General features: G+C 43.0%; 1 long non-coding RNA gene across 1 annotated transcript; it reads right to left on the reverse strand.

Moving 5' to 3' along the window:
• Window positions 1-1,480: 1,480 nt before the first annotated feature.
• On the reverse strand, window positions 1,481-9,163 carry LOC143274022 (uncharacterized). Its single transcript, XR_013052454.1, has 3 exons — window positions 4,743-9,163; window positions 3,199-3,313; window positions 1,481-2,087 (listed from the first exon to the last, which is right to left on the reverse strand). It is a non-coding gene; the product is annotated as an uncharacterized LOC143274022 (long non-coding RNA).
• Window positions 9,164-20,911: the final 11,748 nt, after the last annotated feature.

The raw sequence follows: 20,911 nt of genomic DNA on the forward strand, positions 1-20,911 counted from the left end.
ATATCAATCAGAGTATATGACACATATCTAAATGGAATGTCTTTAGATGGCCTGCAGAGAGAGAAATACAGACTCACAGCATCCATAAGATAAAAATAAACCAGGAAGTTAGAAGAAATACAGCTATCCTGGCAATAGGTTTATAATGTATATTTTTGCAAGGGGAAGACGAAATCATTGAAGTCATTACTCTCCATCTGTGGGTACACACTCTTACACACCAACTGTGAAAGGTTTGTGGGGAAGTCATTCATTTTTGCAAAGCAGAAAACAAAAGAGAGTCAAGATTTGTGTGGATCAGATGGACATGAGAACTCAAAGCTATGCTGCGGCTGTCCAGACTGTGGGGCAGAGTTGCTTGGAAAAACTGAGGAAGGTGGAATTGGAGCTGTGGCTCCCAGACCAGAAAAGAAAGTAAATCAGTGCAGCAAAAGTAGCACTTCATGTGGGCCTGGCGTGGGTCTCATGTGCCAGGAGACAGCATGGTACTGCAGGTACCAGGCGCCCGGCCATGCCTGTATGAGGTGGAGTACCAGGTCGGAAGGATCATACAGTGGGCAACAGTGAGGCCCTCAAACCCACAGGAGTCAACACTCAAGTGATGTGACCAGTTCTGGGGACTCAGCACAGCTGCACAGTGTCCCGAGAGCAGTCGTAGTCAGACCTGTGTCACTCCAGCAAACCAGATCAGGAGAACCACTGCCAACTTTCATAAACAAAAGCTCTCTTGGTATCTGCTTCCTTGTCTATTTATTTATTATGTACACACCTGTTTGAAGTGTAGGTATCACACCAGCCACAAAAGCACTGAATCACCTCAGTTAATTACTCCAAGAGCTGTACAAAGTAGATGAAACTGGAATTTAGTCTACCAGAATTGTAGGAGCAAGGATTGCATGGATGCTGTTTGGTCCCCAGAGAATGGTAAGTGGCCAGTAATGGTCATTAATTTTCCTCAGTTTGAAAATGAGTGTATTAGTCAGAGTTCTCTAGAGTCAGAGAACTTATGGAATGAATACACACACACACATACACACACACACACACACACACACACACACACACACACACACACACACACGGGAATTTATTAGAATGACTTAGAGGCTGCAGTCCAACAATGGCTAGCTGTGAATGTGAACGTAATCTAGTAGTTACTCAGTCCCACGAGGTTGGATGTCTCAGCTGGTCTTCTGTATATGATGGAATCCCCAAGAATTAGGCTCCAATGCCAGTGAAAGAATGAATGAATATGCTGACCAGGCAAGAGCAAGCAGGCGAAGAATGGAGCAACCTTCCTTCTTCCATGTCCTTAAATAGGCTTCCAGCAGAATATGTGGCCAGATTAAAGGTGTGTCTTCCCACCTCAAGATCTGGATTAAAGGCGTGAGTCATACTGCCTGAAGATCCAGATCACAACTGTGCCCTCCATTTTGAGATTGTAGTTCATTCCAGATATAGTCAAACTGACAACCAAGAATAGCCACCATGACGAGTTTACTAGAAGTGTGACAAGATTTTGACATAAAACATTTGGGCAACAATTTCAAAGATGGAAACACCATGTTCATGTGCACTGTCTGCAGAATGGTTACTAATAATTCTTCAGGAAAATCACCACCCTTTGCAGAAAGAACACCATTCTCCTTCACAAGCACAGCTGCATCCTGCTGCATGTGTCCATTGGCACTTCAGGATCATGGAGAAGATCAGCCCAGGAACCACTCAGGGCATCCAACAGGTCAACGGTATTAAAAAGCCTGGTGTCACTTTCTTCTCTTCCTTTCCCTCCCTTCCTTCAACATAACCACATGTGAGGTTAAAGACACTTGCAATTCCCGGGTGACTAAAACTGTTGACAAGCAGTCTGGTGACCTGGATTGACATTCATAGTACAGGTATACTTCTCAAACAGAATGTGGGAGGGAGGGGAACAGAGAACATACTATGATATTTGATAAGCTGAACTAGCACCTTAGAAATGAATGACATCACCTGGGGGTTTAATCAGGAAGCTGGTTCTAGTCATTTCTCTGCAGAGCCAGGTCAAGACATGGGTAATCTTGTAGATGAATTTCTAAAATGGTCTTATTAAATAAAAAACACAAAGTCAAATATAGGGGTGGAAGCCTTAGATCAGGAAAAGAGAGATAGCCACCAGCCAACCTTACCTCACCAACTCTGCAGCTTCCAAATGTGATTTACTTCCTGTCTACCCACACCTTTATTGCCTTGCTGTTCTGCCCTCTCACTGGCTGTCTTAGCCCAGCTACCTCACTTCCTCTTCCTACACAGTTCTGTCACTGTCTGTCTGTCTGTACAGACCTCCAGGTCTCTATGGTTGGTACTGGGATTAAAGGCATGTGTCACCATGCTTGGCTCTGTTCCCTAGTGTGGTCTTGAACACACAGAGATGCTGCCTGCTAAGGAATTAAGGTTTGTGCTGCCTGACTTCTTGTTTACTTAAAATGGCTGGCCTTTTCCCACTGATCTCCAAGCAAGCTTTATTTATTAACATACAAATAAAATATCACCACATTTCAGCACAAATTAAATATCACCACATAATCTGACCTTTTTTTCTACTCATTTCTAACCCATCCTACCAGGCTCAGGTTGACAGTTAGATTTAAACTCACTGCATCCACTGGGTCCCCTCAATCTGACCTTCCTCCACCTGGAGGGCATCTCTCAGGTAGTTACTAGGATTTCTACCTTCTTGCACTAGCTCAGACTTCCTGAATCCCTGTAATCCATCCTGTTTTCCACCAGTGGGAGTTCCGGCATGAATTTCTACCAGTGACTCAGTCTATCGGATGGAAGCCTGTTGTTGCTTCCTGTTTGAAATAAGGTTCTAGAAGTGTTTAAAATTCTCCGAATCTTTCAGTCAGTTATTCACTAAGAATGTACATATATCTCACATTTTGTCAGTCTGGGGAACTATGGATTTAAAAAGACACAGACTGTGAAAATGACCAATGGAAGTACTCAAAATCACAGTGAGCACTCAGAGACAGAGGCGGTGTGTCCTTGTGAACCTTAGAGCTGGTGTCTCTAAGAAGGTAGGAGTGGATTTGTGTAGAGGAAAAAGAGTGCACAACATGACCTAAGTGATCAACAAGCTGTGACAAGGGTGGATGGGGCAACTGCCAAGGGCCTTTCAAAACAGCCTCAGACAGGGTTTGATCATAAACATACCTCTGAGGGGGTGAGCATGCATTTCAAGTCAGAGATGGGGCAGATGGTCATTTGGAATCCAGTCATGTGTTCACAGCAGAGAGTCAGAAATAAGGACATCCACCTTGTCTACTGTCTGAAGGAAATATGGAGATCTTGTGTTCTTATGATAACAGCTTCTAGTCTGACTGAGCTGCCAGCGCCCTCTAGTGGCCTATGTGTTGACCAGAAGATGAGCCATCCAATTCCTCAACCTTTTCCTAAAGCTGGGTTTTCTGGGATAGCTGCCCCATTCACTGATCATTAAGACATTGGAAGTGCACAGTTCCCTCCTCCCGTGAGACACTGATGTGAACATGCCATGTCATTTATGTGGTCTATGCAACAAGAGTTTGCATACAAGCATGGTTAATTAATTCTCAGGGGTGGGTGTGGCTTTGCTGGTCGTTTGGCTCAGAATTGATGACAGAAAAGAACTCCTGGAAGGAGTAAATGGACTCAGGAAGAAGATGAGGATTTCACACAGCAACTAATGGGAGATGGGATTTCTAGGAAGACAGATCAGCACGGGTTGTCTGTAGGACTGAGAATAATCCCTTCTAGAAGCATCAGCAGTTGGGATGGAATCAACAGGTCTTCAGTGGCTCTTTCTGAGGGAGTCTACACAGCACCAACCACTTTCCAAGGTGTTTATACCAAGAAATACCTAGTGAGCTTCTTACATAAACCAAACCCTGTAAGTGGTCTGGGTCCTTCAAGGGACAAAGATAAGATAGAGGTTCAGGCACAGAAATACAGAGTTCCACCCCCACTGATTTCATACCCACAATGTCACCCCAAAGCCCTGTGCCCAGACCTTCAGTGGGATCTTGGTTTTCTTCTGTCCTTGGTATAGCTTGAGTTTTTCTGCCTTGCCCACAGTCAGGACAAATCTTTGTCACCTGCCAGTCCCACAGCCACTCAGACCCAACCCAGTAAACACAGAGACTTATATTGCATACAAACTGTATGGCCGTGGCAGGCTTCTTGCTAACTGTTCTTATAGCTTAAATTAATCCATTTCCATAAATCTATACCTTGCCACATGGCTGGTGGCTTACCGGCGTCTTCACATGCTGCTGGTCATGGCAGCAGCTGGCAATGTCTCCCTGCCTCAGCCTTCCGCTTCCCAGAATTCTCCTCTCTCCTTGTCCCACCTACTTCCTGCCTGGCCACTGGCCAATCAGTGTTTTATTTATTGACCAATCAGAGCAATTTGACATACAGACCATCCCACAGCACCTTGGTGATATCATTTATATTTGTGACTTTTTCTAGTGCTTCTGAGGTTCAATCTTTTACTTAGTGGGTACCCACATAACCAAGCGCTTGACTTCGTACTAGAAAAGTGGCCTATTCTTCATAAAGCATGACCTAACCAGAGCCTACCTCTCTTCAGTAGCCCTGTTTTTAAGTCAAGAATCTTGGAAAGACCCTAAACTTAAGTCCTGTTTCATCCTGTACCCAGTACCTTCCCAAATCTATAGCATTCTTAAGTCCTTGGCTTCAGTGCCCACAGTTACTACCTCATGTTCTCCTGGCTGGTGACGGCAGCTACCTTCAGATTTCTCCTCTCCCCTCTTTCCTCTGCCCACCCCTGCCCATTCTGTCCTTGTCACTATGCAGAATTCTAATCTTGTATGCTGTCATACTTCATCCTTCTTGCTTATGATTACATCGTGTCTCTATGCTTCAAGCTCAAGACTTGGATCCATAAAGTGGCAGACAACCCTCCTGATGACCTGTCCAGCAGCCTCTTATAAATCCTCTGACTCTCTGACTTCAAGTATTCTCCAGAGATCCAAACCCGATCCAACATCCAGTTGATTCTCCTACCTGGAAACCCTGACCCCTGAGATGCCCACCACTGCCATTCCCACGAGGCAAAGTTCAATATCTCCCTCAATTCTCTATTACACATGGCTCCTCTGAGGCTCCTTCCAAGACTTGCCCCTGTGGACAGACAGTCATCTTCTCTGCGACATCTGTGGGTGGTGTGTGCACAGCTGATACTGTGTAATTTCAAGCGTGTCTGTTTCCTACCTGTGCCCCAATCTCAGTCTAGAGATCCAATTGTAGTGCATTAAAGATAAAACCAAACCCCAGCTCTGCTACTTACAATAGTGCTGAGGCAAGGCACTTACTCTGTGTAGCTTAGTTTTATTATTTATAAAATAGAGATAACAGCCCCTGCCTGCCTCATAAAGTTAATGTATATAAAATACTGTGAGCAGGATTTGGTTTCTAGGGAATGTTATCTGTAAGAATTAGCTCCATTTGCCAGCCACATCCTGTTAGGACACCGTGTCTTAGCCATGTTGGTTTCCTAGGTTCAGCACAGTATCTGGGCAAGAACATAGGTGGAATACTGTGTATTTAAAGGAATACTGGCTTAATATTTGCTTTGTTGGTTGCTTTGCTTGGTGAATCCCTGAAACCCTCTAGCTTCCCTTTCCAAGGTCCCTTGATATGAAGTTTTCTTTCTGTGGTAACTGTCACTAGCTCTTCACTCATTCAACAAAGTATTATTAAACAGCAGTGTATGAGGCATGCTGAATTGTGAAGATGCATCTGAGAAGAGGACAAACTCCTTCTTCAGGACACAGACACTGAATTAGAGCACACTAGTTATCTAGCCATGAGCATGGTACACAACTCAGGGACCTGGGGGGGGGGTCAAGAAATTTTCTAATATATAGAAAATGAGAGAGCACTATCATAGAACCTGTGAGAGATCTAGACAGCATGTGCTACATGGGCTGTCCTACAGCAGGAAGTCTACATACATATGTCTTATTCTTTGTGTCTGGGTACCTGCAACTGTTGTCTGGTTATTGCATGGATGAACCTTCTCCACAGCTCTCAGACACACTGTTATAATGCTTCTGAGAGCAAGAGCCTTTTGTGGTTCTCTGCCTGTGGAAGAATGTGCTAACATCTTAGTTGTTACTCATAACTCGATACAAGGGCCTGGTCAGGGTCCAGTTTTACCTCTATCACTCCCATATGAGCTGAGCACAGCTATTGTGACCTTCTTGATGCTCCCACACACTATTAATTTCCTCACCTTTTACTCAGGTTGTTACTTTACCAAAAACAGCTTTCATGTCTGTCCTGGCCATGCTTGATGATTCCCCATCATTGATTTGTTCTAGGTATTAGGTGCTCTGACATTCTAGTCTATTATACTTTATTCTAGTCTTTTCCAGGCTATTTTCAAAGTAAGAGTATTGTTATTTACCAAGATAACTTCACAACTCATTAATGGATCTTGAGTTTCAGTTGAAAACATTGTCCTCATTAGCCTAAAATAGTCTTCCAAGAGCTGTGGTTCTTGAAGGTGGTTGGGGTGGGGTAGAGCCCATTTTCTTTGGTGGTTGAATTCTCTGCCTCTCCTGAATTCTGTCACAGGGGGGAGGGGAGGTTCTGAGTGGACCTGTGATCTTGGGGGATGTGAGGACAGTCACTGTGCTTCCTTATCTATAGATGGTATCACACTTCACCCTACAGTGCTATCAGTGTCTCAACTGGAGTTATTATTTGTGTTGAGCTGTTCCAGATCACACACTGAGCAAAGATGAATGAGGCAGAGTATTCCAGCTCTAAGTGAGAGAAAAAAAAACATCCTCCATTAGCAAGTAAATCTATGACAACCAGGGGAAGCTATCTCTCCTCTATGTAGTAAGTGGCCTTTGTGGTTAGACTGGCTTTAAAATTATACAAGTGGATATCTTTGTAAAAACCACTCCCCAAAGGATCCAGCCTTCAAAGTTGTTTTTACATCTTGCCTAGTGTTCAAGTGGAATGTTTCAATATTCCTTTCATTTTAAATTTTACATCTTTGGTCCCTTTGGGTCATTACTACCCTGGGTGGTGAAGGTTCCTCACTCTGTACCCTGTCTCAGATTACATCCTCATGGCTCATTATTATTTTGCAGCTTACGATTAGCGACGGCATTTCCCTAGACACCTCAATCTCCACAGTCTAAATTCACTGTCACTGCTCCAGCTCCTCCCTCCCTCTCTGCGTTCTTCCCATCGCGGAAATCTGAACGTTTCTACCCTCTTGTCTCCACTCGTCTCCAGGCCTCCTAATCTGTTCTCTTGTCACTTTCTGCATCTCGCACACGGGCCAGCCTTTATGGAACCATCTCTTATCTGCTCCTCCCTCTGGGAAGTCCCCCCTAGACTTTTTCTGTCTTCTTCCCTCTTTCTACTTCTCTTTTTCAACTGATATTTAGCTTCCAACTGTTGAAATCATATCTCACACATGCCTATATAGGGAGGAGCGTCTGGAACATCCCCTCCCTGTGGACACAGTTCTTACTCTTCCTTCAAGACATCACATCCTGCTATACTGTGGGAAAATAATTTCCTGGGCCCACTAAGCCTCCGACGCCCTGCCTAGCCCTCTCTGGCCCTGAAGTTCACCATCATATTGTGTTAAAACTAGTGCCACTCACTTTCCTATATTCTGCTAGCACAGGAATCATCTAGTGTCAGGTGCCTATTGTCTAACATAACAGGAGTGTAAGTGATAGTTCCCAGTTTGAGGGGGGAAAATGTCATGTTATTAAGAACTTATAATCTCACAATATAATAATGGAAACATTATTTCCAGTCACAAATGTACCTTGGAAAAAGCAAGATGTTCTAGTTTTAAGATCATCTATGTAACTAAGGAGTTACATGATAGGAGATATTAAAGTTATCTAGCTTCAATCAAGTTTTCTCACAAGAAAATTGTGGACATAGTAAATACCCTCTAAATTCTCCCCTTTCTCTAATTCTGTGTCCTGAATGCCTCTCTGAATTCACTGAAGAATCAAAACCTGGGTCACATAATTAACCCCAATTATTATGAGGTTAACAAGTTTATCACCTGGCCCTTCTTCCCTTTTCCTTTTCCTCAGAAACACACAGCCAAGTTTCAAATGCTGCAATGACTTGAGCTCCAGAATGCAAACGGATACAGGCTCACAGCTTGACTCTGCTTCACAAAACACTTCATTAGCAATGTCCTGAACACAATTGGGTCCCTCCTTTGTAAGATGAGAGCCACAGTTGTGTTTATTTGACAGCAACAGAGGTGAGTTCCAGTGTTTCTTACCTGAGTCCTGACCACTGCAAACTGTTGTCACCATTGAATAAAACAAACAAACAAAAAAATACCGTCAACCTAAAACACACACACAAAAAAAAAACCTGTCAAATGCATGAAACATTAAATTTGAGGGAACCCCATTTGAGTCATGACACAATAGAGGGAAATTAGGGCCTCTTCTTGGGGTTCTTAGTCTCATTAATAAAAGAAACTAAGAACTGCCTCAAAAGAAAGCTCAAGGACAATTTTATTAGGAATAAAAACAAAACAAACAAACAAAAACAGAGCAAGAAAACTGTGAATCCTATCAGCTTCCTGTAGAAGAAAGATGGAGAGAAAGCCTCAGTTTCTGAGTTGGGCCTGGAACTCAACAAGCAGCATGTGGCAAATAAGTAGCCGAATGGCTTGGACGGAGGGAATTTTAGAGAAATAGTGAGGAAGCCCAGAGCACCAGGAAAAGCATGTGACCAACATCTAAAAGAAGGATACAGAAGATGAAAAAGGCTCAGGGATCTTCGCAGAAGAGGGGCATAAAGAGTGTGAGAGCCAGAGGAGCAGGAAGTTTGTGTCGAGATTACATTTCCTAGAAGCTTCACCCATCTAGGGTCACCAGCATGGATGCTTACACAAGACCTGATCAAGAAGAACACCAACAGATAGCAGACATGCTGACATGGAAAGAAGAAAGCTCATGGGGCCTCAACCCCACACAAATAACCGCAGGCAATTAGGAATATTGAGAGCAGAAGAATCTTCCCCAGGGAGACTTGACCAATTGGTTATCCAACAACAATGGACAGCCATGAAATCACATACATACAAGTAAAGTTATACAGAGAAGATTGTATTTATATATCTAGGAACACATGTGGTATGTGCACAATTATCAACAATTAAAGAAAAGAGATAAAGGGGGTAGAAGGAAGGAGTTAGACTGGGAAAAAAGGGAAAGGGGAATGATGTAATTATATTCTAATTGCTAAAATAGAAAAATATATAATTTTTTAAGGGCAAGTCACTCTTTTCTGAGTCAGAAAGGTGGACAGACCTAACAGAGCCTAAAGGCGGCTTCGGAGCAACTGCATAGGGGCGTGCTTTCTGGGGCAGAGAAGTACATTAATGTGCTGGCCAAGTATGTCAACTTGACACAAGTTAGAGTTATCTGAAATGAAGGAGCCTCGATTGAGAAAATGCCTTCATAAGATCTGGCTAAAGGACATTTTCTAAATTAGTGACTGATGAGGGAGGCCCCAGCCTTTTGTGAGGGGGTACCATCCCTGGGCTGGCAGTTCTGGGTTCTAAAAGAAAGAGGGCTGGGCAAACCATGATGAGCAAGCCAGTAAGCAGCACCCCTCTATGACTTCTGCATCAGCTCCTGCCTCCAGGTTCCTATCCTGACTTCCTTCAGTGATGGACAATGATATGGAAGTATAGGCCAAATAAACCCTTTCCTCCCCAACTTACTTTTGATCATGATGTTTCATCACAGCAATAGAAACTTTAACTGGGGCAATTATCTCATCAAGGAATAGTTATTTTTCCTATCTCTTTAGCATGATTTAAGGAGAATCTGCCTTCCTGAGGGGTGGTTCTTTGACCCAACTGGATTAACTTTTAAGGAATACCATTGTCTCTACCCAGAGGTAAATAATGGTTCTTTTTGACAAAAAAAGAAATAGTTTTCTCTGAATGGGTCTCCAGTGCTATTGTAACAGTGTGTCAATTAAAATTTGACAACTTGCAAAAGATATGAAACTTCACAAAGTTGATGAAAATAAAGCCGAATAATTATGACATATAGATGAAGCCATTGGAAAGAACTTGCAGAAAACTAACAGCACGTGACAGGCCAGGTCCTCAGGACATGGATGGATGTGAAAATGCGGAGATAATTCCTCCAGGTCCTCTCTCCTTGTCCGCCTATACTTCCTGCCTGGTCACTGGCCATCAGTGTTTTATTTATATAGAGTGATAGCCACAGCAGAACCTATGGACCACTGTGTTCTGCTTCCACTGCTCACTGTACAGAGATGGGAATGATTAATAACCTTCCTGGCAGGAAGGAAGGGACTCTATGGACAGACCCTGGTTCCTTCCCCTTTGGCTATCAGACTATTGAGATAATGGACCCCAGGAATTTGGATTTCCCCCAGAATTCTCATGCTGGGAGCCTGGTGTCACTAGAAAGAATGTCACACAGTTCTGGCAGCTTGTTAGACTACTTCGCAGAAGAGACATGAGAGCAGAGACAAAGGTGGTGACAGAAGGAGCTACATCTGCCAAGACTGCTTAGTAATGCACATTTCTTACCCTCTGTTTAAACCTAAACCTCATGACGGGACTCTAAGGATGGACTTGGGAGGGGCAGTCACTGGATTTCTTCTCAGGTTCCTCTTCTGAATGAGACTATCAATAAATCTCCTTTTTCAACTTTTCACTATTAGTTGTCTCTTGAATTGACATATTGAGGAGGGGCAGCCAAGCCCAGATTTTTAGACCTACCAGGACTCAGGCTTTGACCTCACTATTCTGGTAATACGCTGAAGTGGTTAACTGAACCTATTAACACCATAGAGTTCAAAGTCAGCTCAAAAAACATACCAGCTCTTCTTGACCATCACTATACTTAAAGAGTTTGTACAGATGCTTGATGTTTAACAAAGTAGCAGAGATATGGCCTTCCACATGGTACTGTGAGTGTGTACTATATGGGGTGGGATATGTGCCCATTTGCAACAATTCTGTTCATAGCCTATATGGCAGACACAAATTACAGCTGTGAAAAAAAAAAAAAAGATGGGCAACAAGCATGTATTTTAGGTGATATTAAAGTCCAGCAAAACCAATCATACTAGCTCACATCTGAAAATAAGCAACCTAAATAGAAATTTTAGAAATGAATCCACTGGTTCTGTGGAAGCTTCAGACTTATCTCTTTTTCTCCTGCTGAATAGAAAAATTAACTAAGGCTGCAAAAACACTTTTGCATTCACTTCTTACCCTTGAGGGGACTTCTACATTTACCAAGATGCTTCAGAAAGGAAAGTTAAACAAGGGTTCTGCTCCCCATGCCCATTGACTACAGAGACTGGGCTAGACTGTCTATAGAATAATATACAGTTTATGTTTTTTATTTACTAGGTTTATTTTTTTACTGATAACTTTTCTTAAATGCAAATTAGCTGGCAGTTTAATTTATTGTACTTGACTTCTGAGATGAAATTTCTTTATAATCCTCCCACTCTTTTCAGGTCTTCATACAGGCTTTCCCACATCTCTGCAGCTGTAGAGGATTCTCCCTCCTCCTAGACCACCTCAGAAATATTTCTCTGGTTTCCATCTAGAGTAAGAATAAAGGTCTATTGTAATATTTTTGTCTTCTGAGCTTATGGATTCCATTGATAGTCCCATTAATTTCTCACCATTCTGTCAATCAACTTAATTTAATTCTTCTTTGTAGCAAGCTTTCTTGTTAAATCTTTGGATCACCGGCCTCCAAATATCAACATGAAACTTCTTATTAATTAATTAGGCTTTATTAGCTTAGGCTTGTTCCACTAGCTCTTATAACTTAAATTAACCTGTCTCTACTAATCTACATTCTGCCACGTGGCTCGGTTACCTCTGCTCTGTTCCATGTGTCTGACTTTTTCAGAGTCTCCTGGCATTTCCCTGGTATAGTCAGTCCATGCACCTAGACTCTTCCTCTTCTTCCTCTCTCTCCCTGGAAACCCTGCCTATGTCTCCTGCCTAGCTATTGGCCATTCCACTCTTTATTAAAACAATCACAGTGACACATCTTCACACAGTATATAAATATCCCATAATACTCTTGCTCTAGGAAGTTAAACATCCTACCATAATCTGAAGTAGGTGAAGAGTTCCTTCTGGTTTCATTTGATGTGCCTCAAGTAAGTGTCCCATTTGCCATTCTACTTGGTTTATTTTTCAAAAGGAACTTGTGGAGAATTAAAAACCTATTTTGCTGTCAAGACTACATCATTAGAAGTTCTTCTACTTTACATGAGAAAAAGGAAGAACAGCCACAGCCCAGCTCCCCACTGATTGCTCTCCACTCCCTCTTCCTATAGGGCTGGCCCATTCCATTGCCATGCATGTTTTTTTACTTTTACTACATGTATATGTGTATTAGTTATGTTCCTTTGTTGTAATAAAATGCCACAATCAAAAGCAACTTGAGAAGAAAAGGGTTTATTTCAGTTTACAACCCTCAAGTCACGCTCCATCAATGAAGCAAGCCAGGGTAGGAACTCAAGGCAGGAACTGATGCAAAACCTGTGGAAGAATACTGCTTACAGGATTGCTCCCCATGGCTTGCTCAGCCTGCTTTCTTATACCACCCAGTACCACCAGTTCAGGAGTGTTACCACCCCAGGAAGCTGGACCCATTCACATCAATAATTAATCAAGAGAATGTCCTACAGACTTGCCTACAGGCAATCTTATAGAGGTATTTTCTCAATTGGGATTCGTCTTCCCATATAACTCTAATTTGTGACAAGTTGACAAGGAAATCAGGACAATATGTGTCAGTTCATTTATTCCCTATTGTTTTAAGTTCGTCGTACTTGCATATGCTTTCATGTCATACCTGTGATTTGTCATCTTGTTTTCTTGAAGTTTCATCTAAATGCTGGCTTGATTTTTAACAGCTATAACAATATGGAGAAAGTATGGTAACCTTCTTCAATCATCTGTTTTTAAGGAAAATAACTTCCATTTCACCAAAATCAGAAGGATTGAAAAAATCAAACTCACCCTGTGCTTGCTCCTGTCAGTCTACCTGGGTTTCTCTAACAGATACATTTAGGGTGGGAATTCTGCATTAAAGGACATGCAACTCTTATACCCACATGTAACCATGTGTACCCACACCGATCCTGATGATATTTGAATTCCCTTGATACTGTGAAATGATATTTTATTTTTTATTTGCATTTTCTGGACTAAAATGTCAAACTGGAATCTTTCCAAGTCTTATCTATCAAAACATTTGGCTTTCTTCTGTGCTGGCCTGCTTAAAATTTGACAATTTCCCTCTTAGATTATATATCAATATCTTAATGATCTGTGAGAATTTTAAAAATACATCCTAGATAGCAATCCCTGTGTATTCATTATACAGTGGGTTCTTACAGAATCTTCTGTGATTTCTATCTTCTCTCTCCCCCTTTTCTGCTCCCTCATCGACCTATCTATGTCTGTCTTCATTCCTGTCTCTATCTAACCCTGTTTCCACTCCCTATCTCTATCTCTACTGGCCCAACACTTTCTCTACCCTTATCTTGGTCTTTGTCTCTGTCTCTATTTCCTCAATCTCTAGTTCTGGGTCTTTCTTAATAACTCTTTCTCTCCCTACAGCTCAGACTTTATAGCCCGAGAACCAGGTAGCATACTGCATGAGACTTTCCATTTCCCCAAATTTTCATCTCTAGTCCCTCATCACTCCATAACCACCATTCCAATTTCTAAATGGAGCACCTCCACTTCTGAAGCATTGACATACAACTAGCTACCATAGTAAACATGGCTTGCCTCTGTAGAAACCTCTCTATCACACACACTCCTATTCTGTGTATTAAAGCTCAGCTGGGGCTTTTCCTCCTTTGCCCATACTCTTACTCTCCTCCCTCTCTCTGAACCTTTTTCATCCTGCGTTTATGAAGACTGTTCAAGTCTGGTACATGTACTTAATGGACTGTTTGGTGTGATATTGGTGCCTCCTGACCCTTATGACATCTGAGTCTCAGAGTAAGAACTGGGCTGGGTGGTTAGTGTTACACTTCCAAGGACACCTGGTCCAACCCAGTAACTTCACAGAACATGTAAATGGGTTTATAAAAGTTGAACAATTAGTTCTCAAACTGTAAGTAGGTGGTGCTCGAGAACATTCTAAAATAACAAAAAGGAACATCTTTAAAGTTATTTTTTGTTTGGTGTGCTTGTGTGTGTACTCAGGTATTGGCATGCAATGGCAGAGGAGTAAAACTCAAATAACAACTCTCAGGAGATTCTCTCCTGCCAACTTGTGAGGTCTGGGCATCAAACTCAGGTCATTGGGCCTGCCCAAAAGTGGCTCTACCCACTGGGCCCTCAAAGAGTAATTTTACCATTAAAATTAACCTATCCTTTAAGTTCGGTTGTGAGTGACAAAGGAGTAAGTTGGCCAGGTGTTTCCCTTTGTTCCTAGAATCTATGGGTGGATTTTTATTCAAATCTAGCATTGCTTTCATTTGCATAATGGATTGATTGATCATAATGCTCTTATTATTTAGAATATTATGGATCCTGGTCAAATTTTCCTGTGTTAATAGATTATAAATGGGGCTCCTGGCATCTGTTCCTGTTCAATATTCTGCTTTTCCCTTTGCAGTTGGCTAAGGGGAAGTGAACACATAGCAGTAAGGAAGGAATAACCCTGGGCGTGGCTCCAGGTGACTTCAGAAATTGAACACAGGCACAGCAATTAAAATAAGACGCCAGTCAGGTTCCTGGTTGTATTTCAGATGCAGCCTCTGGTTTTACAATAGGTTGCTATTTGCTCTATGACAGTCTAATGAACACATCACAGTTCTCAGAACTAAGGTTCTAATCCCTAATTCCTGACCAAGGTTAGGAAGAAATTTACAGCTAGAACAGAACAAGAAGGAAAGATTGCTCTCATGAGCCTGGGCCTCTCCCTTGGCAAATCCCAGCTGGGAGGATAATATAGTTCTCAAACAAATTTGTACATATTTTTCTGAGTTCTGTATAATATTTAAATGTACTCACATAATTTTAAGCAAATCCTGGTTGAAGTTTCATGGATTATGGTTTATTTTGAAACTATGAGTTATTTGTGAATTTTAAAATTACTGAGCTAGGCTAACGTTTGTTTATTTAAGAAAGGGGAGAAGAAATAGTCCAAACTTCAGGCTGCTGGTGCTCAGCACTGAAGAGTGTAAATCAAGACAAGGGATACCCCACAGTCTCTGCCAAAGTAACAGCAAATGTGTGGGGCTGAAAGACTCAAAGGTCACCACAAGGCAGAGCGATGGGATAATAAGTTTTTCTTACAAAACTCAAATCACTCCTTTTTATGGTAGCTCTTGCCAGGACCCAGGAAAGCTAGGATGACTAAGAGCTCCTCCCCGCTGCTGCTGATGCATCAAAAAGCTATTTTCCCTCCCTCAGAAAATGAGCTTGTGTAGCTCACAGGACTGAGGGTATCAAACCTGAGCCATCCCCAGAACTTTTAAGGGCTCAGACAAACGGAACAAAGCAGTTGAGTTGACAGTGTGACATACCTTACTCTTAGTCCAGAGGTAAAACACTTCCCCTGTTTGATTGCCTGAAGTTGCAGCCCCACTGTTTGGAACAGAAACTTTCCACCAAGTGCTTCATGCCATAACTCCACAAAAAACAAATTGTCAGGTGGAGTCTCTCAACTGAGAAGCCTGCCCCCAGCATGGATGACAGCTCCCTACGGCTACACAGTTAATGCTCTCAGCTAACCTTCCCCAGCCTATGTGTTCTAGTCCCTCCTCAGATACTCCCCCATATGCAATTGGGGCAGAAGTACATACAGATGGCTGGGAGAGATGATTGAACCTTCAGGTGAGGGTCTGCCTCCTCCTTCTCTCAGGGAATGCCAACAATCCATAGACTCACTCCTGAAGGCTTTTTGAAACAGATGACAATTTGCTTTGAGGATAGCACTTTTCAATAGTAGGAGGTGTGTGTGTGTGTGTGTGTGTGTGTGTGTGTGTGTGTGTGTGTGTGTGTGTGTGTGTATCTGGATATAGATACCTATACATATAGGAAACCACATCAGTTCACTTAGAGATCTACATACATGGCAAGAAATTCACTACTGGGTTTTCCATTGTGTAAATATCATGAACAATGGACACTTACACAAACTAAGAAGGCTATAACATCACAAGCCATTATACAGTCTACAGAGCTACTACCACATAATGTGGGCCACCAATGAGCAATACATTGTCGTGTAGCAAAAACTATATAGGCACAAATATATATTAGAATACGCATGCACTTGTGCACCTGCCTGCACTTCTATGAATGTATGGTCATTAGATTGGATGCAAGTTTTAATTATACAGTTAACATGGTATTAGCAAAACTTCACAGAGAATGTCTTCCCTTACTTTTCTTTCCTTCCTTTCTTTTGTTCTTGAGAGAGTCTCCCTATATAGTCAAGACCCAAAGGCTTCATAATTATGCCCTTTAAAAGAAATAAATTTCAAGCTGGGTGAGGTAGTGATGGTACATGCCTTTAATCTCAGTACTTGGGAAGCAGAAGCAGGTGAATCTCTATGAGTTCGAGGCTAGCCTGCCCTACATAGTTAGTTCCAAGACAGCTAGGGCTGCATAGAGACACCTTGTCAGAGAGAGAGAGAGAGAGAGAGAGAGAGAGAGAGAGAGAGAGAGAGAGAGAGAGAGAATGTATGGTGAGAGATTGAGAGGGAGGAAAGAGGAAGTGAGAAAGAGGGAGAGAGAATTAAAAAAAAAGAATGTTTAAAAATTGTTGTGGTTTCAATATAAAGTACCCACAAAGTCTCATGTACAGAAGACTTGGTCCCCTGACTTAATCAATGAGTTACTCTTCTGATAGCTTCAGAGTTTGATGACTTTGTTAGGCAGTAGACCAAGTTGGAGGAAGCTGGGTGTGCTCTAAAGAGATACACCCTGTATACCCTGTACTAGCTCCCCTCCCCCTCTTTACTCTCTTCCTCTTTCTGTCTCTCCTGCTCCCTCTCACCTCCTCCCACTCCTGACTGCCATGAGATTAGCACCCTCATCTCCCATGTTTCCACCAGGAAATTTTTTTTTCTCACCTCAGGCCTGAAACCACAGGACCCATCTAACCCTGGAGTGAACCCTCTGCAACTAACATAAATCTTTCCTCCTGCATTGCTTCTCTTGGGTTTTCATGGCAGAGGAAAGTCCTGCTAACACAGCTCTTTGTAATCCTCTGTGCTGAGGACAACATTGGCAAGCCATCTGCTGCAGACAGCAACCAGCTCATTAGGCCTCTGTGACTGAACTAGAACAACAAGGAGCACAGAGGTCGAAGTGTAGCCTTTAGATACTGACATGTTTACACTAAAAGTTATTCTGCTCTGTAGTCCCTGAGGTAAACTGATGCACACACTCCTGGCCAGGAAGCAAGTGGAGCCCCCGCAAACCCTACCCTACTCCCACACCCTCTACATCCCCTACCCCCACCCCAAGTTCCTGGTCCTGGAGCAGGGTTGACACTTAGTACAATGGAAGACATTCACCTCTTCAGCCTCGCCATTTCAGCGGAGGAAACAGGCAGTACAGAAGGCTGACTCAGGATCTCTTCCCAACTTGTTTCTTCCTAGGGCAGTGGCTCTCACCCTTCCTGACACAGCCACCCTTTAACACAGTTTCTACATGGTGGTGACCCCCAACCATGAAATTATTTTCATTGCTACTTCATAACTGTAATTTTTCTACTATTACGAATTGTAATGTAAATATCTGATATAAGACCCCTGTGAAAGGGTCATTCAACCCCCAATGTATGGAATTCTGAGACTCTGGTTTGCATGTCAACTTAAATTACAATACTAATACTGATGGTCAATATTTGGGAGTACAGACACCTGCAAGTCATGGTCAACTGTGTTCTTATTCAGATGAATGTTCAGAGATGTCTTAAAGACAAATAAATGTAAGGGAGAGGCATCATTTTCTAGAAACAACAATCCTACACTACAGTGGTATCAGTGTGAGGTTGAAGAGAAAGCCACTTGGCTGTCCTTATACTTCCAGGAGTGCTTTTTATTCAACACTGTGGTGGCCTCTGTGGATCTAGAACTGTTTCTATGAGGTGATGACACATTAGGCTGCCCTTTATTACTCTCCGCCCTGTATGTTTAGCATGTTAGCTTATACAAGCATTCCATTTTGATTCTGAGAATGTCCACACTTCCACAATGAACTTTGTCCTCAACAGAAATCCTATATGAGGTATTTTAATTCGTAGCTACTCCCTAGCTACATGACCGCACGCGTGCTGTCCAGCAGTCAGGCAGAATGCTTAGTCACCTCAGGGCCTGGCATCCTATGTAATCCATGCACCACGTAATCACATAATCTATGCACATGCATGGTGTAGCTTCGTAAGCCCAGATGCACATGCATGGGGGTGGGGGGGCCTATAAAAGCAGATTCCACCCATTTCACTCTCTCCATTTGTTCATTTCTAGTAGGCCTATTGCACACCCCCTTCCCCTCCCTAATAAAACTCTTGTAGTGGGTTCCATTGTAGCTCGTGTTCTTTCTCTCCTGGTAAACAGCGCCGCAAATAAACAACACTGGTGCCATGACAAAGCAGGCTCTGCCGGCCTCACCCGGGTCCTGAACCGAGGCTTGTTTCAGCTGTGACTGCCCACTTCCCGTTTGCCCGGCCGCCAGATCGCTCCACACAACACTGGCTTGTAGCATGAATCTTAGAAAGTCTTATTAATAAAATAAACCCGGAGCCAAATATTGGGGTGAACACTGGAAGATCAGAGAGACAGAACAAGCCACAGCTAACCTCACCTGGCCAACTTCTCAGCTGGTCTTGTTTCCTCAGACTGGAGGCTTCTGTGTCCTCATATCCAAATGGCTCTCAGCTGAACTGTGCTGCTCAAAACCTAAAAGCTTAACCAGGGAAAATGCTTAACCAGCCAAATGCTTCTAGTTTCTGGTCCTCAAGCCTTATATATCTTTCTGTTTTCTACCATCACTCCCTAGGATTAAAGGCTCGCTTTCTGGGATTAAAGGCATGAGTCACCATGCTTGGCTGTATCCTTGAACACATGGATTTCTGCCTCTGGAATGCTAGGATTAAAGGTGTGTGCTACCACTGCCTATCCTCTATGTTTAATAGTGTGGCTGTTCTGTCTCTGACCCCAGATAAGTTTATTAGGGTACACAATATTTTGGGGAACACAATACCACTACACTGGCTGCTTCAATTGGTGAGTTTTTCCTTTACCAGCCAGTGTAAACGGTTCCCTGGATCCAAGGGAATGACTGTTGATCATCCGGCATCCTTCTGGTGTCCTTGAGACTGGGAGTACCCCAGTCCACGGTCTTTATCAGCTACAGTCGGCCCCCACGGCTGACTATGGTCTAAGATGTCGTTCCGTTCTCCTCAGGCTATATTGCTCTGGCCCTCACTCTTTCATTTGACGTAGAACTGAGTGACTTGTGCCAATCGATCGATCTTCGCTTGATCTCTAGGACACCTGAGATATTTTAGCCATTGGATCTCGTTTTTGTTTTTTCTTTTTTTTTTTTTTTTATCTTTTCATTTTTATTCTCTGTCGTAGCCATGGGAAACAATGCTTCCAATTCCATTAGCCCACATCTCCTCTAGGATGCCTTTTGGAAACCCTCAAACCTCTTAGCTTAATGCCTTACTTAAAGATTTCTAAGTTTATCTGCCTTTGCACTAAAACATGGCCTAAGTATCCTTTAGATAATAATGAATCCCCTGCTAATGAATCCCCTTCTTTCTGACCTCCCATTCCTTCTCCTTAAGTGACCGCTCCTTTGGCTCCTCCAGCTCTTTCCTTCTCTCAGATAACCCCCTCTTCCTCTCCAGTACCGGGCCACTCCAACCACCTGACTCTGGCTCCCACCCTTACTCCTCCTGTCACGTGTCCTCAAGTTGCTAAGGGACCTCACCCCAGTCAGGCCAACCCAATGGCCATCCTTCCTTTGTGAGAGGCAGCGGGGTGGATGGACTGGTTAAAGTACATGTTCCTTTCTCATTAGCTGAACTCTCTCAGATTGAAGAGAAAAAAAAACTAGGTTCTTATACTTCTAATTCTACTTCCTTTATTAAACAATTCTAATATATTACCCAACTGTATAGTCTTACTTTCATGATATATACATATCCTTGCTAGTAACCTACTTCCTGAGGAGCACAGATGAATTTGGGAACAGGCTAGAATACATGCAGACACGGTCCACCAGACTAACACAGCCCATCCTCCCAGAGCAGAAGCAGTTCCCCAGGTGCTCTATAGCTAGGGGTCAGTTCACTATCTGCCTCCTCACAGGTCTTCATAAGGCTGCCCTCAAACCAGTAAACTATGGAAAGATACAAAAAACAATTCAGGATAACGAAGAGAATCTGTCTCTATTTCTAGAACTTACAAAGGCTGTCTTACAATATACTAATCTAGATCCTGAGAGCCCAGAGGGCCGACAGCTCCTTATGACCCATTTCATCTTGCAGAGCTTCCCCGACATTATGGCCCAAACTTAAGCATCTGAAGAGAGGGTCCCTGACCCCACAGGCAGAAATCTTAGTGATGGCTTTTAAGGTGTACCACAGGAGAGATGAGAAGGCCCGTAAACAAGACTGCCAAATGCTGGCACAGGCTATCCGACCAGCTGTCTGGAGGCCTCCAGGTCCCTGTTTTAAATGTGGTAGAGAAAGCCATCGGACTCGTTTCTGCTCTGCCCCGTGCGGGCCTCCTGGGCCTTGTCCAAAATGCCACCAAGAGGGACACTGGTCAGCTGACTGCCCCCATA

Source organism: Peromyscus maniculatus, chromosome 6, assembly GCF_049852395.1.
Source record: "Peromyscus maniculatus bairdii isolate BWxNUB_F1_BW_parent chromosome 6, HU_Pman_BW_mat_3.1, whole genome shotgun sequence".
Classification (NCBI taxonomy): Eukaryota; Metazoa; Chordata; class Mammalia; order Rodentia; family Cricetidae; genus Peromyscus; species Peromyscus maniculatus.